Below are 19,529 nucleotides of genomic sequence, written 5' to 3'. Positions count from 1 at the left end.
ATAACAAAGTAGTTGCTCAAATTTCCTTCCAGCCTGAACCTCTTGGTACTTGGGAGGGAATGAGAAGGAATGTAAGAAAGCCAGAAGGTACCAAGGTCCGTGGGAAGAGAGTTTCCTCTTTTGTTTTTTTGACAGGGAAATTTGGGCTTTCTGGGAAGTTTCCTAACCACTAAGAGGTCAACACAAGATATGGCGTCTAAACCTGAGGATGATGAACTGCAGCCACTGTTCTCAAACTCCGCATCTTTGTCTCCATGGCTATACTCTAGAGTTCCATCCTGCATCCTCTTCTCCATATTCCTTCATTCTCTAGATCTTTGGAAACTGAGTTGACACAAATAACTCTGACTCTACCCCTAGAACATTGACACTGTGGTTGGCACATCCTTGTAAGATGCTTGGCTAGTGAACCTGGGCATGTGGGCCTCATGTCATGGCCACATTCTTAGCATGGGTTGTCTCTGCCTGTCTGTATGCACCATGTTCCTTAGGTTACAAACTCATGACCCAGCAGGGTACTGCTGTGAAGCTTCTAGCTTGTTCTTTTCAATGTCTTGGTTCTGCAGGACGCTTTGCCAACATCCGACATCTACCAGGAGTAAATGTTTGACCAGGTATCTTGGTGACATTTGTAATAACCTGCTCATAAAGGGCTTCTTAGACTTGGCCAAGAAATTTCACTTTGAGGATTGTTTAGTTTTAGGACTTCACATCTGACTTCGTGTGTGGCAGGATAGGAGTATTAAAAGGGGGACATGCAGGATTTTAAAAGGCAATCCTTTAAAAAAAAACAAACCCTCAATTGGGCTGGGGATATAGCCGAGTGGCAAGAGCACTTGCCTCGTATACATGAAGCCCTGGATTCAATTCCCCAGCACCACATATATAGAAAATGGCCAGAAGTGGCGCTGTGGCTCAAGTACCAGAATGCTAGCCTTGAGCAAAAAAAGAAGCCAGGGACAGTGCTCAGGACCTGAGTCCAAGGCCCAGGACTGACCAAAGGAAAAAAAAAACAACCCTCAATTACGGTTTTTTGTTCCAGTCACCCTTCTGGAGGAGGTCTAGGGTATTGCCTTCTTGGGAGAAGGGGAGGGTTCAGAACTCAAGGGAAAAAGTGCAGCACTGAACTGATGAAAATGAACTACACAACTCATGGGTGGAGTTGAGAGGGAAGGACCATAGCAGAATGTTCAGATTGCCATATGTGGGTGAAAAAGGTATGGTTGCCCTGAGGTGCCCTGTACAAGTGGATGCTCCTGAAATGCAGGTATCGCACCAAGAGCTACAGCAAAGGACAGAACTGAGCTTGTAGGGACAGTTGAAGGCCCCATTTACAGATATTTTGCCAGTAGTCTTGATTAAAGACACACATGTCCTCACAAACTATAAATCTGGGTTTTCTGCCCTCTTACAACCTATCAATTCAACTGTGCCCACTTCTTCACAAGTCTTTTGTCTTGAGATGTTCAATGCTAAGCAGTTAAAAGCATATAACAGCAACCACTGCTGTGAGGTTGCCATCTCTGGCCTCCTTGCCGGGTCTTACTGATGATGTACTTAAACAGTGGGAAGTAGAATAGTCTGGAGCTTCAAATGAGAAGTCTTGTAATTCAGTCCCATAAGGGGCCTCAGAGGTCCTGCTGCTACTTGCTATTTTCTTACTGTTTCTTAGGGTACAAAGGCTTGAGGAACATACAAACTCCTTAAACACAGTCTGAAGTATTTCTCCTGGCTTAAAGACAATGAGGAACTCCAGAGGCCCACAATCGCCTGGGAAGAGTCCTGTGAGGGAGAACTATCTCAAGAACTGTATGTATAGCAGTAGCGATGAGAACAGGAAACTACATAGGCCAGATGGAAGAAGAAACAATGCCTTCAGACAAATAGAATATTTCTCATGGCCCTTCATTGTAAAAAAAACTGCAGTTGAGGACCCACTTTCTTAGTGATTGTCTATTTGTGTGGATAGAAGCGTAGCTATGCATGACTGGAGATTCTAGTCAAAGGAAGAGGCTATTTCCTTTACATTGTAAGTATGTGTCTCAAACCATCTTATTCCTGAACCATAGAAAAGGCAACCACCAGAGCAATTCTTGTGTGTGCAAGATTTATGTGGAAGCCTACAATAATGTTGTTAGCCAGAAAGTAGTGATTACTAGAATGAGTAAAGTCATAGGCTTTGGGTTATGAGTTTTCTGGCTGCTAACGAGTCAATGGCAATGTGTAATCTAATTTCTGGGAGGAACAACTGCAACAGGTGTGAGCATTAGAGCCATGTCTTAGCCTTCAGGAGTCTGTTTTCCTCATACCTGCTCGTTGTTGAGACTAGAAACTGGCTTGAGGATCAAGAATTTCTAGAGCTTAACAAGTAAAGGAGCCTCTTTTACCAAACATGACACCATTGCTGGGCACTTGAGAAAAGCTGTTGGAGAAAGACTTAAATTAGGATGCTATATCTGTATGCTTGACTTCCAACCTCCTTGTTTTTAGTAGCAAACTTGATTAATGGTACACTTATTAAGATGCCTCCAAGTGTCCTGTACCCTGAATATTAATCCCTGCCAATTGAAAGAGATAACAATGTAATGGCATATTGTTACAAATAAACCAACAGCTGAACAACTCAGGTCCAGTTGGGAGAGTGGGGTCAGGCTAACTAGTGCAATAGAAGGAACTTACTGTGGGTGATAGGCTACTAAGATTTAAAGAGCTAGAGGTCAACCAGGAAATACTGAAGAAACCCATATAAATGGTAGAAGCTACTTCAGTGTAGCAGCACCATAGCTTCTTCAGAAGAGGTATCCCAGAAGTTGGCATGGGGAGATGGCTGTCCTTTCAGAATGTACCTGGAGGAACCTGGGATGGAATGTCAGAAGTAACATGGCCACTGTAGCAGAAAGGGCTAGCATAGCACCTGAACCACTTAGAGAAGCCTCCTACTAAAACCTGTGTATTGTGCGGAGGAAAGCATGTCCTCACTTTCTCTTCTGCTTCATTCCTGAAAATGGATTGCCCATGAACACATAAGGTTTTTATCACAAGATAGTGTTACTGTGGGTTGACATGGGTGTGAAACACCAGGGACCTGATAGTCATGAAGACCTATTGAAAAGAGGATCCCATAATTAGCAGCCACACCGTGGATTTCTGAATCCTCATGGTTTTATAGTAGCAAGATGCTCAACTCAGTGGGCTTTAGCTACGTATGGGAAAGATGAATAATTCAGCTTTGGGAGGCAACACTAAGAGCCCTTGAAACTACAGAAATCAGCACATCTAAATGTTCTAGTGACAATGGCATACGTCTTTTTTGAACATTCCCTAATTTTGGAGTTCATTTCGATAAGTATTTTGTATGTCCAGCCACACATAGGTATTGTGGCCTTTCTGTTTCTCTAATAGCATCCTCCTTTGGTATCACTGTGTGAATTCCTAGAGACCTACATAAGTATGTCCCCATGTATTTTAGGTCTAGCTTCTCCATATGAGAGAACATGCAACATCAGTCTGAGCTTTGCTTACTTCACTTAGCATGACTTGTTTTAGCTCCATCCATTTCCCTGAAAATGGCATTTTATTATTTCTAATGGTGGTATAAAATTTTACTGTGTATGGATACCAGATTTTTTGGATCCACTCATCAATTGTGGAAACAGATCAGATGCTCTACAACTTGGCTATTGTGAATAGTGCAGTAATGAACATGGATGAGCAAGTGTCTTTATGGTATCCTGGCTTGTGATGATCTGGGTAGATGCCCAGGAGTGGCGTGACTGGGTCATAAGATGTATGTTTTGTTTATTGAGGAACCTCCAAACTGTTGTCCAGAGTGCTTGTACTAGTTTACATTCCACCAACAGTGCTATAGGCTTTCTTTTCCCCCACATCCTGCCAACACTTGTTCAAATTCACAATGTTGGCCATTCTGAGGTGAGATGGAATCTCAGAATTTTTTGGATTTGCATTTCCTTTATGTCCAGGAATGATGAGCATTTCCTCGTTTCCTCATGCTGTTCTTAAGCTCTTTTGAGAAGTCTCTCCTTAGCTCTTTTGCTCACTTAGTAATTGGAAAGGGTTAGTTTCTTGAGCTCCTTATATATTTTGGATATTAGGCCATTGATGTATTGCTGGTAAAGTTCTCTCAGGCTGTTGGCTATCTTTCTAGGTGAGTAACTGTCCTTTGCTGTACAGAAACATTTTTAGTTTAATTCCATTTGTGGGATGATATTATCAGGGTAGTTTTTATCAAATACTAGAGGAACAAAAGGTAAAAGATGACAGATCTAACAGCTTGTTATCTGGAACTATTGGCTTCTTCCCATAGGCCAAGAATCTTCACCAACATTAACAGTAGCTCTGGCTACTGGTCTTTCATCTATCATGATGGAGAAAGTCAAGAAATGTGGATGGTAAGACTACTAGGTTCAAGACTAAAGGGACTGAGGATAGGTGGGAAAGAGTGGGTCCACTCAAGTCTGGCAGGAACACAGACTTCAGTACAGCTCTGGGGGAGAAAATCAGACTCATAGGGCCTCTGGTACATGGAATAGCTCTGCATGGAACAGAACTGGCCAGCCCTTGTGTTCTATGTAATCACTGACCTCAAGATTATCTCCTGAGGTGTGCATAGTCCTGATCCTGGCAGATCCCAAACTGGCTGTAGCTGGAATCTGTTGGTTAACTTGCTTTCCAAGGCAGATTCAGAGTCTCTAGCTATCACAATAACCATGAGTGTCCAAATCAGGACATGTAAAAAAATAGGATACTAATCCTAGGGCAACCAGTATAAATGTGGGGCTATGTGGACAGCTGGCATAATTGCTCCCTAGAATGTGAGGGTGGATGATGGCTGGACTCATAACAGAGCAGATGGAAGCATTGTAAAAGTGCTAGAGAAAAGTAAATTCAGTGACAGACTAAGAAACCAGTGACATTCAGATGGAGAACTCAAGTTTATTCCAGTGGACACAGAGCTCAAACTTGAAATTCTGGGCCTCAAGCATCATTGAGGCTACAGGGTTTTAATAGGGTCATTCAAGAGGTCAAGTTACAAGACCTGTGCTAGCAAAGAGGATATATGTAAGTTGTACCATGGGGGGGGGGGGTGGCAAGACTTTTACAAAGTGGAGGGAGGAATGAAAGAAGTTTCTAGTCAACTTTATTGGGGGCTTGAAAACTTTTATAATTCAATCTTGCTATTTTACTACTAAGATATACTTAAAAAGCATCCAATTCTATGATTCTAAAGTGTTATATAAAACACTTCACAACATTCTTTAATGAAGATAAAAATCATCAAAGAAATATTACAAAGAAAAGGACAAAAATTAGTTTTGGTACTTCGGGAGACACAATTGAATTTTGCTATAAGTTTATACAAATATACAGTAATACTTAAAAACATGTTTTATACAAAAGAAATAACAACACTGTAGAGACTCACAATGCTTTGGGAAACATCACTTTGATGCTTTAGAGTTATTTTAATGTATTAACACATTTTCAATCAGGCAAGTTTAGATATATCTTCATATAGAATTCCTTCCAACTCTCCATCCTTTTAAAGGCCCAATTTCAATAGTGATGGTGGCTGAAAAGGTCTTCTCATTGATGGATTCCAGGGTGGCTACATTGCCACCCATTTAAAAGTAGAATTCTTGTCCTGATGCCGGAATTACTGTCTCTAAATGAGTCTGGTCAAGTTTCAGCTTATCTCCAGAATCAATAATCTTTACAACAGCTGTATATTTGTCAATCACTTTCGTGAAAATACCCTTTTTCTTATGACATTTACCCTCAAGATTTTTGGTTATAATCTTTTTTTTTTTTTTGCCAGTCCTGGGCCTTGGACTCAGGGTCTGAGCACTGTCCCTGGCTTCCCTTTGCTCAAGGCTAGCACTCTGCCACTTGAGCCACAGCGCCACTTCTGGCTGTTTTCTGTATATGTGGTGCTGGGGAATCGAACCCAGGGCCTCATGTATACAAGGCAAGCTCTCTTGCCACTAGGCCATATCCCCAGCCCTTGGTTATAATCTTTACAATAATTTTGGACTGCAGCCAGTGGTCAGTGAGGGAAATTCTTTTCTTTCCTCTTTAATCTCCATGATTTCATCCAGTGCAGATTTCTTTTTTTTTAGTCTGAGCTGAGCTCTAGGAGGAGTCTTTTCCTTTGACCGAGGGTACACCTCCCAGAGTTTTCTGGGCACTAGGCCCCAAGGAACTTGGTTTGGAAGATGTTCCCGCTAAACTACATGCTCCTTTATTCAGATGAAATGTAACTTTCCCTTCATTTTTTTCTGCTTAATTCTGTGAAAATGGGGGTCTCCTGCCCTTTCCAGACCTCGTCTCACTTGCTCTTCAATAAACTGGCCATGTTTTCTTCATCGTCGAGATCCTGCTTCTTCTTGAGCTCCAGTTGCTGCCGAATAGTCTCTGGGTCCCTGTCCATGTACTGAATGTACCAGCCTTTCGGTGTCTCATCCATTTTGCACAAGCCTTCCCTGCCCAGCCACTTGATAAAGTCAGTCAGCGTTTCCTACTGAGTGGCGTTCATATGGATGTGCTCACGGTGGCTGACATACTCATTGTAGACGATGTTGTTGTGCACTTAGTACCAAAGCGTCTCCTGAGAAGTTCTAGAAAGCCGTTTCTGAACTCCTCTGAAAAATCCATAAACTGTTGAGGATTTTCTGAAGCCAGCAACAGTTGTCTCTGAGACTCAGACATACAATGATGCTTGAAGCCATTCTCATCCTGACACTGCTTCTGGCACATGTGGCAATACCAGCGCAACTTCTGAAGTCCTTTGGATTTGATTCTGTTGGCGATGGTTGTTGGGAGTAAGAAAATCTGACTTCCCCATTGCGACCACCACTGCGACTGCCTCAGCTACCCACCGCCTTCGAGAGCACCGAGCTCTGCCCACCTAAAGCCGGAAGTGGACCTGGCATGGCGGAACTGGGCAGGACAAAGTTGACAGCCGGATATAGGTGGGTCCTCTTGCAGGAGGGAATGAAACTGACAGGGCGAGGGAGGAGACTCCATACATGCGCACTGAGGTCCATCTGCCGATCTTCAGCAAGGTACTAACCACCGTCTTCCCTGGGACCAGGGTCGCCAGGCTGTTTGCTGTGGCCTTGCAGTTGCAGTGGTATGGAAATTTGCGGGAGGATTGCAAGGGGTGACAGAGCTCGGTCAGATGGGCCGGGGAGACGGGTTGGGGGCACCATGAGATGGGCCTGGGTGTCAGGACCAAGCTAGGCCCCGAGTCCTGCCCAGGCCGTGCTGGCTGGGGCCACGGGGAGCGGCATGGAAGCGGGTAGTGAGAAACATTTTGCAGAAGCAGAAACAGCTGGGTATCTGTAACTTTGTTGTCTGTGACATGCTGACCTTGTTTGGGGTAATTTTCCTGTGTACTTCTGCACTTTGGTAGGGAGGCTGGCCGTGTGTTCCTGTCTGCTTCTTTACTATGAAGCCACTGTGAACTTCTCCATTTGTGGTCCTAAGTTTAGTGACTGGGATCGGGCTGATCTTATCTAAATTTACTTCAGTTTCTCATCACCCTGTTACTAAATGACTTTGGTCCATATGGTGGTTGATTTAAAATATATATTGAACTCAGTTATTTCTGTTTTCCTCTCTTCAATGTGACACTGAAGGGATGTCAGTACAACTACGGCCAAATTCTGTCCTAGTTGGGGCTGTTCTGTGTCAGTCAACCAGGTGAGTTGACTTTGAAATGAGCATGCTCACTGAGAATGAGCAAAATAGCCTGCCACCTGTGTCCAAGAGATAGAGTTCCCTTCAAAGCTTAGCTGACTGGATAAAGCAGGTCTTGCCCCATTAATGGATATGGGCAATTGGGAATGACCAAAAAAGAGTGGGTAACTGTTCACTGGCCTATGTCTACCATCTGTGCAGTAGTCCAAGGATAGGATTCAACTTTTCCTATTGCTCCCTGGATTTGGGTCTTTTCCCTTAGAAATGCCTCCCTCGTTTTCCTTCAAATCTGAATAGGTAGCACTGTTATCTATAAAAATTCAATGTCTTCCCCTGTCCCCCTCCCCCCCGCTAAGTTTTACCATGGGCTCTGATGGGGGTTTAGAACTAAAGTTCAGGATGAGCTTTTTAGGTCTTGTCTGTGAATGTTCCTTGCACTGTGGGCATTCTCACTCCCAATGGCCTAGTTCCCTACAGTAAGCATATTGATCTTTCTCCAAAGGAAATATAGGAGTCAGCCTATCCCCAGTGTTGGAGCCATATTCTTGCCTTTCCCTCCTAGTAACCTTCCTGTCCCCTCTCTCTCCTTTGCCTCAATAACTACTAGGACAGTCCTCATAATCCTCCTTTCTTGGGCCTTTTCTACCTGTCTTCATTTTTCCTTTCTCTTTTCAATCTCTATTTCCTTGTGATTTACAAAACCTTTCTGTGCTACTTCATCAATTCTGACATTACTTTTTTCTCAAAAGCCTCCAATTTCTGTAGTTTCTTTCTAATGTCAGGTGCCAACTGGTAAACAAAAGCCATATTTACAAGCCTTCAATTCTCAGCTAACTCTGGGTCTAGAGGGATATGGACCTGGTAGGCCTCCATGTGGCATTCTAAGAATGCTGAGGGGGTACTCATGTGGTCTCGAAAGAACTTCTACCTTGGATATACTGGTTGGCTTGCAGGTAGCTTGCCTAATGCCTATTACGAGTCTGGTGGTAACTGGAGATCACCTCCTGACCTTAGTCCTTATTGTAGTCCAAGTAAGGTCAAGTCAAAGGGACCACCTAGGCTAGGCATTCAGGATCTGAAGAAGGGCAACCATCAGTGTCAAGAACAGATTTCTGGGCTCCTTGTTTGACCTGATCCTGCTCCTCGGTTGTAAACAGCCTGCAGGAGCTGCTGACAATCATTCCAAGTAGGTGGGTGAGTAAGGAAAATGGACTCTCAAAGCTGGATCACAGCCTGAGGCTGTTCAAAAAAGCAGGAATATGATGCCTCCGATTGTAAAAGTCAGAGGTAGAAAAGGGAACATGTATCATTCAGCCAGGGCCTCCCCCTGGTGCAGGGAGCTGGTGGACGGTCCAAAGACTAGGCTTTGCATAATTAGAGCCACTATGAGTATTGGGCGGGGGGGGGGGGGCTGACAAGAGGAATGCCCCACTGGTTGGGAGATAGAGGAGGAGGGGGAGTCAGCTCCAAGGACCGGGGATGGGGATAAGGAGGGGATTCAAAGAGGAAGTCTTCCACTGGGTCCTTAGTAGCCTGGAGGACTGGAGGAAGCTTTTCCTTGCGTTTTCCCCTAGGGGGTCTGATAGGGCCAAGATTGGTTTAGGAGCCCTAAGTCCTTTAGAAATTTCTTAATCCAGGGAGGATTGTCAACCACTACATCAATCCAGACTGTGATGTATGGAATCTGGTCAGGATCACTAGGGCCAATTATGACCAAAACGATGGAGCAGGCAGGATACAAATCTGAAAAGAGCCTTCAGAAGGCCAGTCATTGTCAAGTGTGGGCCGCTCTGCTTCACCAAATGTCCGAAGGCATCCCTTAGTGACCCAGTACCCACAGTCTGGGGCTTTTACCTGGAAGAGGAAAAAGTGGTCAAGCATTAGTTCACAGATAATTCAAAAAGGATGTGAGGATAATGCAAGGGTAAGGTGAGGATAATGTGTGAGTTCTTTAGGCTCTTCACTAGTATGTGGGTACTTTCTGTCCACATTTGCTAAACCTTTATACTGGGCAGGGGTGCCAGCCCAAGGAGCCAACACAAGATCTTAAGCTTACTCTCTAACAAGAGCCCACTATCTCTAGCATGTGGACATACTTACAGTACATGTTCTTCAATCTCTAGCAACACTTGATTCCAGGAAAAGCTCTAGGGGAGAATCTCATTTTACTATATCAGCTGAAGCATTTACTCAAGGCGTTGTTGCATATAGTCTTCAACTAACTGGTCTTATCTTCAGTGTCAGATACTCTGGGACAAGATGGGAGTGAGACATGACCCAAAATTCCCAACATGGAATGGGCTTAGCTCCTACGTATATGACTGGGTGTATTTGCTTAATTATGATGCCAATAACCAAGTCTCATTATCAGATTGTCTTGCTGCTCCTGATTGCCATCCTGACCTCCTATAAGGTTGTTTCCTTTTGATGTGCTATAGATATATTTCGGAATTCAAGTGAATTGACCCAACATGCTTGACTTTCTGATCTCCACTCAAATGTTGGGACTTATCTAATGAAGTTAAATTGACGAGGAAAAAAAATCCGAGAATTCTTAGCAATCTATTCCTTTTATTTTTTATTTTTTCCTCAATTTTGCAGGGGGCTGCTGAAGTATCAAAGGAAATTATGGCTGGTAGAAGTCTGTAACCTAGGCTCCTGTTTATTATTAGTGACCATCAGCTTTGTGGAATGGTAAACTTTTGGTGAGGATAGAGGGGCTAGAAATAGTAGGCATAAATGTCCATGTTCATGTTGTGATGTGTGCTGTAAGCTAGATTCAGCTAAAGTCCTCTGTGTCTCAAGTCACAGCAAGCAGTGTGGGGGGGGTAGACTTCATTTTCAGTTTCATTGTTCTAAGGAGGCACTCATTGAGAGAAATGGGCAAATCCCTGGATGTGTACAATGGAGTACCTGATTGTTCCCACACAGGTCTTCTGCAAAAGACCTATCCTTTAAATTTTTTATTGAAGGCCTTTTGGGCATTAGAAGATGACCACAAACTTTAAATTTTGCTCTTTAGGACCTTTGTCTTTGTCAGAGACATGGTTTTCACGTAAGGGCCCAGAAATCCTCAGCAGACCACAGTGATTTAAATATAATGGATGAAACAGAACTGCCAGAGATGGTCTCATTATGAACTGGGCTGTATAATACATGCATGGTCATGAACTATTTTGTTGCTGGAACCTTTATAAAAAAAATTCCTGATCAAGGCCATATGTAATGTGTTAAAGCCAGACTTGCTATATTTAAAGCTGTAATGGCTAGACAAAAGCTTTAGACAGGGACTTTGCACAATTCCAATAGTCTTGAGACTCCTGTGTATGCCCAGGAGGGTGTGTGTATGGGGGAAACCAGAGTGTCCCTAAACTCTGACCTCAAGACTCAGCATAAAAAATAAAGGCTCCGGCAGTGTTCCGACTGCCCTGCCCTAGAAGAGGCAGACAGCCCCTCAGAAAGTACTTGAAGTCTTATTGATTGCAGGCATTTAAGGAAATGTGTCCTATCTGTGGCTAACCATTTAGCTAGCTGAAAGGACTTCAGTGGTCATATAAAACTAGCATGTAAAACTAGCAGGCACATTGAATAACAAACCATGGGATGCATCCTACTTCCAGATTTGCCACATTATTAATGTTCTGTTTAAAAATGCCAAAACGGCAATTATGAAATTGAGACAACCCAGGTTTTAGAATTACCAAAGTGATGGTGCATCATCGATTTAAATTATTTTCCAAGAGGTAAAGGAAACTATATAGTCAACCAAAATCCTAACTGAGAAAGATGTCTTAATAGAAAACATTAAAGATTATTTTAAAAGTTAAATTCTGTAAAAGTCAACTTCAGCAGAGAGGTAATAGCAGTTGTGATTGGGCAGGAGGAAGACTGTAAACTTGAAGACAGATGAATTGAAGATGGGATTATATAAAAATCTTTTGATTGAAGGCTGAGGCAGGAGGTTCAAGGCCTAGCCTTGAGGGGGCTGGGAATATGGCCTAGTGGCATACATGAAGCCCTGGATTCAAATACTCAGCACCACATATATAGAAAAGGCCAGAAGTTGTGTTTTGGCCCAAGTGGTAGAGTGCCAGCCTTGAGCAAAAAGAAGTCAGGGCAGTGCTCATGGCTTGAGTCCAAGCTCCAGGACTTGCCAAAGGGGAAAAAAAAAGTTTAGCCTTGAAACCTATTCAGGCCCTTCTCAAAAAGAAATGTGGTCTCACAGCCTTGCGAATATACTGAAAATCCTTAATTTTTACAGTTTTTTAAAGGGTGAGTTTTATGGCATATGTTATAGCTCAAGAAAAAGAAAACTGTAACAACTTAGACCCTACAAAGTATAAGTCAAAAGGAAACTTAACTTAATTCTTGCATCTCATGCAGCAATCTTACCAAGTTGGCATCTCATGCTGGTGCCAACACTACTGGCATACACACATTTTGTGGGTGTTGGCCTAAGTTGATTGTTTGCAAGGCAGTCCAGTAATATCAACCATTAACAAGTTCTAGTAATTTTTAGCAGTTCATAGCAGACATACTAGGTAGAATATCTACCATCTAACTGGAAAAAAAGGTTCGGTAGCAAACACATAAAATAGAATATAATAGCAAGACTGATTATAATCACGGTACCAAGATACACCTTCTAATTTGCCACACACTTTCCAATGAAAAATTAAAGCAATATTTTAGCATAATCTAGCTATGTTGTATTACTAATATCATGACCTCCTTTGTTACTGGCAGACTTCTAGTGTCCCTAAATTGTACCTAAAATATTTATTAAGAGGTCCTGGGAGAAACCTGGGTTATGCACTTGTTCTTACATAGCTCTGAAACTGTTGCACAAGCCATGTTTGTTCTAGAATGACCGGGCAGTGGGTTCAAAGTGTCACAATGCCTTGGATAAATTTCCCCGTGAAATGGCTTTTGGAAAAGCAAATTTCGCAGATGGCAAGATGGGTCCCTATTTGGTGGCTATAATAACACCAGAATCTGAGACAGAGTTCAGTTAAGAGGCATTTTAAGCCTAGCATGTCCCCCCTCTCCCTGTGGGTGGGGAAAGGTCTGATGTGCAAGCTGCAGCAAAATATGGTCCCATTACAGCTGTTCCATTAACAAGTTGCTGATGTATTAAGTTATTGGCAGGCAGGTATTCTGGGGAAGTGATGGGCTTGATCCTCTAGAGGAATTATCAGTGCATTTGCTCAACTTTACTTACTAAGTGGTAAGTAAAGCCTGTCACCTTTGCCTTTGAACCAGACTTCCCTGTCTCAGAATCTTCCTTCATTGAGGCCAGCCACTAACTCTGAACTTTAGTAGCACAAAGACCCAACTAGGGAACCAGACTGCTTGAAGAATGGGCTTCCTGGCATAAATAGACATATGTGCATCTCCCAACCCTTTCCTTTGGAGCCATCTCCTGGTCTGTTACATATTTTGTGTATCAAATGACAATGTTATTCATGTCATTGGAACATGGTGTCCCTAACCAAGCTGAATTCCTATCTTCCTTCTCCACTTCAGGGGCTACTAAACTCCAAACCCTTTTCTTCTTGTGGTAGAATAGTGGCAGCACATGTTCTTCTGGGAACTTTGACATCTCCCATGCAAAACTGATAATGGGACAAGCTTCCCATTGAAGGTAGGCCAAGCTTCTCAAGTCTTATACCATTATATTTGCTGTAGGAAAACATCTGGGCACTTGAAACTTGGTCATTAAAGTCACAGTAGTAATCAAACTGTTTTCCACAAATTTCACTTGTTCTGGAACTCTTCCAGAGTTTTAACTTTTATCTTTGGAGCTAGCAGCTATAGGAAAAATCCTCACAGCCTGTCTAAATGTTCTCCTATTGAAGTCTGAGTTTCTACTACTTAGAATCAAATCCCAGATGCCATTTAAGAAAATAAGGATGACACCTCACAAGATCTGGGCAACTTGAGCCATACTCAACTCTGTCTCTAACAGCATGGAGGTAAAGAGATCAGATGCAGGTCTTATTAACAAAATTGTGATCATGCATCCAGCAAAGGCAATGCCCAGCTGAAATTCCAACTATTTAGGGCACTACCTAGCCATGTGTGTATTATGGGGAAGAATCAGACACAATAAGGCTTAATAGTCTCATAGTTACTTACCTTGGTTTGTCCTTTTGAATGAAGGAACAAGATCCTCTTATCAACCTACAGGTACCAGGCTGGATCTAGAAAGGTCAGCAGTGTCTTCCTATGACCAAGTTATCCTTGAATGACAAACCCAGGCCTTTATTGCTGCAAGCTTCAAGGAAATGGGTAGTTAACAGCATTTCACAGGGCCCTTCCACTTTTCATTCAGCTAGTCATCAGATTCTTGGGGTTTCCAGGTTTTGAGTAACACACCGTCTCTTGACTGGAAGTGGTGAAGAAGCCCCAATGTTGTAAGCTCAAACCCAGAGAGAGCACAGGACAGAGAGATTGTGGGTGAACTCACCTTTAAGCAATTGAAGGGAAAAAATAAACAACTGAAGGAGTCACTAACTATAAAACTGGATAGTTTCCCTAAAGGGCTTACTTTTGGGGGCTTGACCTAAATTAAAGCAGAGCCCTAGACTAAATCTTATTCCACTTTAAATGGGTCTCTTGACCAAGCTTAGCGATCTGTTAATCATGGTGTCCAGGGTGGGTAGTTCAAATTTCAGTGCCTGAGCAGCACCATCTATCTCTTGTGTTCAATTATAGTCAAAGATTGTTGCCTAATAAGGACTTGATCTGATCACACTGTATTGGAATTTTGTCAAAGTCAACTGGTATGAAATTTCTTACTTAGAAAGGATCACACTCTTGTTTGAGAACTTCTGATGGGAAGCTAAATTGATGGCTCAGAGAGGAAGCAAAGACTAGTCCCTTCCTAGATATTAAAATGCAAGAGGAAGTAGGGAAACGAGGACACTGGTCTTTTAATCACTCAATGTGGGGTGACAGGACATCCCCAAGAGCAGCCAACAAGTGAGAATGAGGACACCTCTATGAAAGTACATCTACTTTGGAAATGGAAAATAATTCTGTCCCTGTGGGCTGGGATATAGAGCTAAGGGCAGGAAACCCAAGCAGGCACAGCCAGCAGGGAAGGACAACCAAGACACTATTACTGGAAAGTTGAAAGGCAAAGACCTCAGGACGAAGTAGCACTGAAAATATTCTGGTACATAGGTCCACGGGCTCTTCCTGTGCTGACTACACAACCTGTAGCCATAATTCCATAATTCTATAATGTGACAATGTGTCTGTCAAATGGGAGATGTACTTCCAGGAGCTTCCTGGGAAAGGGGCAGCCCTAGCCTCCATGGCCCAGAGTAAGTAGCAACTCTGAAGATGGAAGGTCCCATAGCCGTGAGGTCTACATGTAATGTTGGCCAGACACTGAACACTGCATGCAGGCAGAGGACAGAAGGTCTGCTCATTGCTTATCTGTAGCCCAGAGCTGCAGAAGCCATGTACACAATGTTTGTGCTGACTCAACACAGAACAAAGATTTACCTATCGCTAAAAGAAACAATTCTAAGGCACATGGCCTGACGGGTAGGAGGAACTGAAGCTAAGCTACCATGAAGCTCTGAAGAGTCAGAAAAGTCGGTAGAGGACAGGAGGAATGAAGGCTCCAACATCTTACAGAAGGCATCTCTCATGCAGGACACAGCCAGCTTCCTCAATGGCTGTACACCAGCTCATGCCCATAGCAGAGCATTGTCTAGCAGCTGTCTGAGCTAATGCAGGGCATCCAAGGCCATTCTCGGCTGAGAGGCTGAGAGACACAGCATGGTGGCCAAACTCATGGTAGCTTTCATTGGGGAAATGAGGATACTCAGGTTTTCTGCCTGTCCAACACAGCAGACCACGCCTGTGGATGCATGATGCTCAAGGCCTTGTCCAGTGCTTTGGTCCCTTAGACATGTTACCTCTTTTGTGGTCACAGCTGTATGACTCTTGAAGATGATTCTGCACTGTCAAGATCTTTGTTCTTGTGGATCTCATCTTCAGTGTGGATTTACATGCACCCCACTTTTTGCCAAGTAAAACTAAAAGGCCTTCACTTTTGCCTGAAAACTATGCACTTCAAATGCAGCATGTTATCTTCTACATCGAGGTTCACAACCTGTTCCTCTGAGCTCGTCACTGAGCTCACCTGTTGCAGATCCATGGCACTCAGGGTCTGGTCTGATCTGTTGGTCCCTGCACCATGTTTCTGGCCATCCTCTGGATAGTCATGGCTGTTTACAGCTTGGACATGAATAGGCATTGTACCCACGCAAGGTACCAGATCATACTTTTGTTCTTGTGAATGTTACTGTCAGCTTGCACTTAGGCACTCTCCACTTTTCTGCTAAAGGTCCTTCATGTTGGCCTGTTTGGAAGCAGAGTTCCTGATTGGTTGTCTTTCCTAGATAGCTTTTCCAGCGGCTTCACTGTGAACTTTGCCTAGAAAAGGGTCTGATGCATGGCCAGTCTCAGTGACCTTGCTCAGGGTAGCACCCATATATATCATGTCTTAAGTTTGGCTGATGTCACTAACTCCCTGGGATTTTTTTTTCCTCTAAGTTCTTGGTGTTCTTGTCTCTCCTAAATCCTTCGCAGGATTATATTTTTGGACATCTTGTCAGAAGACTGTGCAAAATGTTGACTAGGCATGCACAGGTAGAATCAACCACATTACTGGGGGAGGAGTGTCACTTAAACTCATGCAAACTTTGTTGAGGATGCTGGAGATGAATGGGGTCTGATGAAGTCCTCGCTGTTTGAAGGGATGTACCACGTCACATGATGTGATGCTTCTTCCAGGGTAGATTATGTACCATAGCTAAATGCCCTCATCTCGGAAGAGGAGCACTAAACCTTGTCTGCAAGTCTCATTATTATTTTGGGCAGGGGATAGCTTTGCCCTGAAAGCTGTTATCAATCCTATCATTGCCCAAAATGGCTTCAAGTTTAGGACAATGATTGGAGATGCGCAGTACCTCTTTGTGGGTGTGTTTTAGAACAAGACATCATAAAAGCTGGTAAGATGCCTCCATTGCTCTTGGCGTCTGGAAGGGAGATGATATAATGTGCCTTCAAGAGAAGAGATGATGATGATATCATCTCATTTTAGATTATTTTTTTTGAGTGATAAACATGCCTATACTTGCAGAGCTAAGTGGCCAGACCAAAGTCTTAGAGACAGATGCAAATTGAAGGCAGGGGTTATAGGCATTTATCCTTTTAGTTACCTTGTGGGCCCAAGTGAGAAGTTGGTGCTTAGCAAAAGCCATTCAAGTATCTATGATGATATGACTGCCAAGGACACAGATTTCTGCAGGTCAGAGTTCTCTGGGGGCAAGAGACCTGCCTGTTACAATAACCACTAGACACCTATGATAGAGAAGAGAGATTCTGCTACTTACCTGGGTGTAGATGCCTACAATTACCATTGAGTGGAGACAAAAGCCAACCATATCCTGTCATCAGTTGCCTATAAAGTGCAGTGTCTATGAATGTGGTAGTGCTCACTGATAACCTTCCTAGGGCCTCTAATGCCTTAATCTTAAGGGCTCAGAAGATGCTTCCTCCATTGAGAGGTCAGGTCTGTGGTCGTAGAATAAATCCATCGTAACATTCTCCTGTACGTTGACCTCCCCCATTCCTCAATAACTCTATTGAATCAGTCCCAGCATCCCCACTTAACTTGATGAAGTTCTTCATGAGTTTTAAGCTCCTTAAGAGCCTTCTCAGGAATTGGGCCAGGATGTTAGGTCTTGGGTTGACCTCACGCTTCGCTGATTGTGTTATCGCCTCTACTCTATGACCTAACATCCTTAGGGCACACCTCGAGGTATATCTCGATTGGTGCTTTTATGAACCACTGCATATATGTACCAGCCTTCAGAACTTCCTTGTAAAAATACTATTCCTCACAAGAGGGCAACTCCCATCCCAGCTTTGTCCACCTCAACGCAGCTCTTGCTAGAGAGAAAGGAAAGAAAGCGCAGTTTCTGAGAAGGGCATGTAACTTCTCAAGAAACCTGCCTTATGTGTGGCCTTCGCTTTTAGCATAGGAGAAAGGATCCATGACTCTAAAGTTGGTGGGGGGAAGGCCTCGCATCTGAGAACTCAGGATGCTTGGGGAATATCCATGGGATTCTATATTTCTGGAGTCCAGTCACACTCCATGAAGACTCTGAACCTGGTTTCTGTAAAAGCTGTATGTCAGTGTCCCTTGCAGCTCTTCCATCTTTAACATACTTTGCTCATTGACAAAACACATTATTTAAATGAAGTTGTCCAGATCATCTACCATTCATAGAATGTTGGTAGTTGGCCAGAACCTGCTGTCCTTCAATGGCACTAAGCCAGCTACTTAAAACCAAGGTCTTCTGTAATCCTTGGTTTCAATCAGCCTGTATTCTTCAGGAGCTTATTGTGTTGCATTAACCAGTGCTTCTATTTCTACCCTGACCTTGTTCCAGGGAAGGGGAGCCATTAGACATGGTTGTGATACAGGGTCTTGTCTCTGCTGGTGTAACAGAGAAGAGATGTCTTTGAGAACCTGCCATGGGAAGAACGAACCTTTATCCTCACTAGTGGAGAGATGTCAAGAAGCACCCCTTCACCTCAAGGCTGTGCTGGCACATATGCTGAACTTTAGAGAAGATCCAGATAAGTGTATACCTCGCACACATGAGGCTGTACATTGTCACCATGGACCAGACCTTACTTGGGATGACCTGAAGCATCTGCAGCAGGAATGAGTACTGAGTCTCAGGTGAGACTTGGAGGATGGTACCCAGAACAATTAGAGAAAGGGGAAGGAACAATGCAACTGATAATTTTTGTAATTATATAATAACAATATAATACAACTCCTCACACTTGCCAGATCTTCCTCTAAGAATATTTTATGTGATCTATGGTTCTGACCTTTCATTTGAAGACATTTAGAGAAGGAAAGTTTCAACCTTCAGCTCTGCTCTACTTAAATCAGAGGCTAATTCCAGGCAGTATTAACTTTCCCATATATCCCATTTGCACGTGCATGGGGCCTCAGCAGAGGTCTAGAGCATCCAATGCTCCTAGATCAGTTGAAGAAAGCAGTGCAATCCAGTACCTGATATGAAAATGGGAAATTGGCTACAAGCACAAGGATGAGGTGAGGCCCATGAGCCCTGAAATGTAATGTCACAGATCCCTGATAACATTTTTGGCATATTATGCAGCAAGTAGAAAAAGGTACAGGTGAGAAAGTTGAAGCAAGGCAGAAATTTGATACTAGTATGGGTAGCTCATACCTATAGTTTATTGCTATAGCTCATATCATAGTTCCTAGCTACTCAGAAGGCTGAGATCTGAGCTACTTTATTCTCATATCCATGTCTTGAATGTGGAATTTATACCATTTAAATATGAAGTAGTATCTGTATTAGAATCTCTTTCTATATATGAATAATCTGTTAGTGTCTGATATCCCACTCCTCAGCAGAACAAGGTGGGAGCAGGGCTGTGTGTGAGATCAGACTTATTTGAATCTATATTCAGGGTTCTTCTGTGCCATTTTGTCGACCATTTTGGGGGAACATGCATCACTTGATTTCATTTGGTATTAATCACTCTGCATCCAATATAACTTCTAGAACAAGTTGAATTACTAGGGCACGCAAAGCCTGTGGAGTCTGGGATTGTGTTGATTCTCTAGGACCCTGTGCTTGACATTCTGCATTAGTTCTTGGAGGTTTGAAAATTGATAGCTTTCATTTTTTGAAAGTCCTCTGCCTTCCTATTGCCTTCTTGTAATACAGTCCCTG

At 43.2% G+C, this 19,529-nt stretch overlaps 1 pseudogene; it reads right to left on the bottom strand.

Annotated features, from left to right (window-relative positions):
- Positions 1–5,506: 5,506 nt before the first annotated feature.
- On the bottom strand, positions 5,507–6,862 carry LOC125367241 (annotated as a pseudogene).
- Positions 6,863–19,529: the final 12,667 nt, after the last annotated feature.

The sequence above is a fragment of the Perognathus longimembris genome, chromosome 18 (genome assembly GCF_023159225.1).
Source record: "Perognathus longimembris pacificus isolate PPM17 chromosome 18, ASM2315922v1, whole genome shotgun sequence".
Taxonomy (NCBI): domain Eukaryota; kingdom Metazoa; phylum Chordata; class Mammalia; order Rodentia; family Heteromyidae; genus Perognathus; species Perognathus longimembris.
This window is presented reverse-complemented; position numbering and strand designations above follow the sequence as displayed.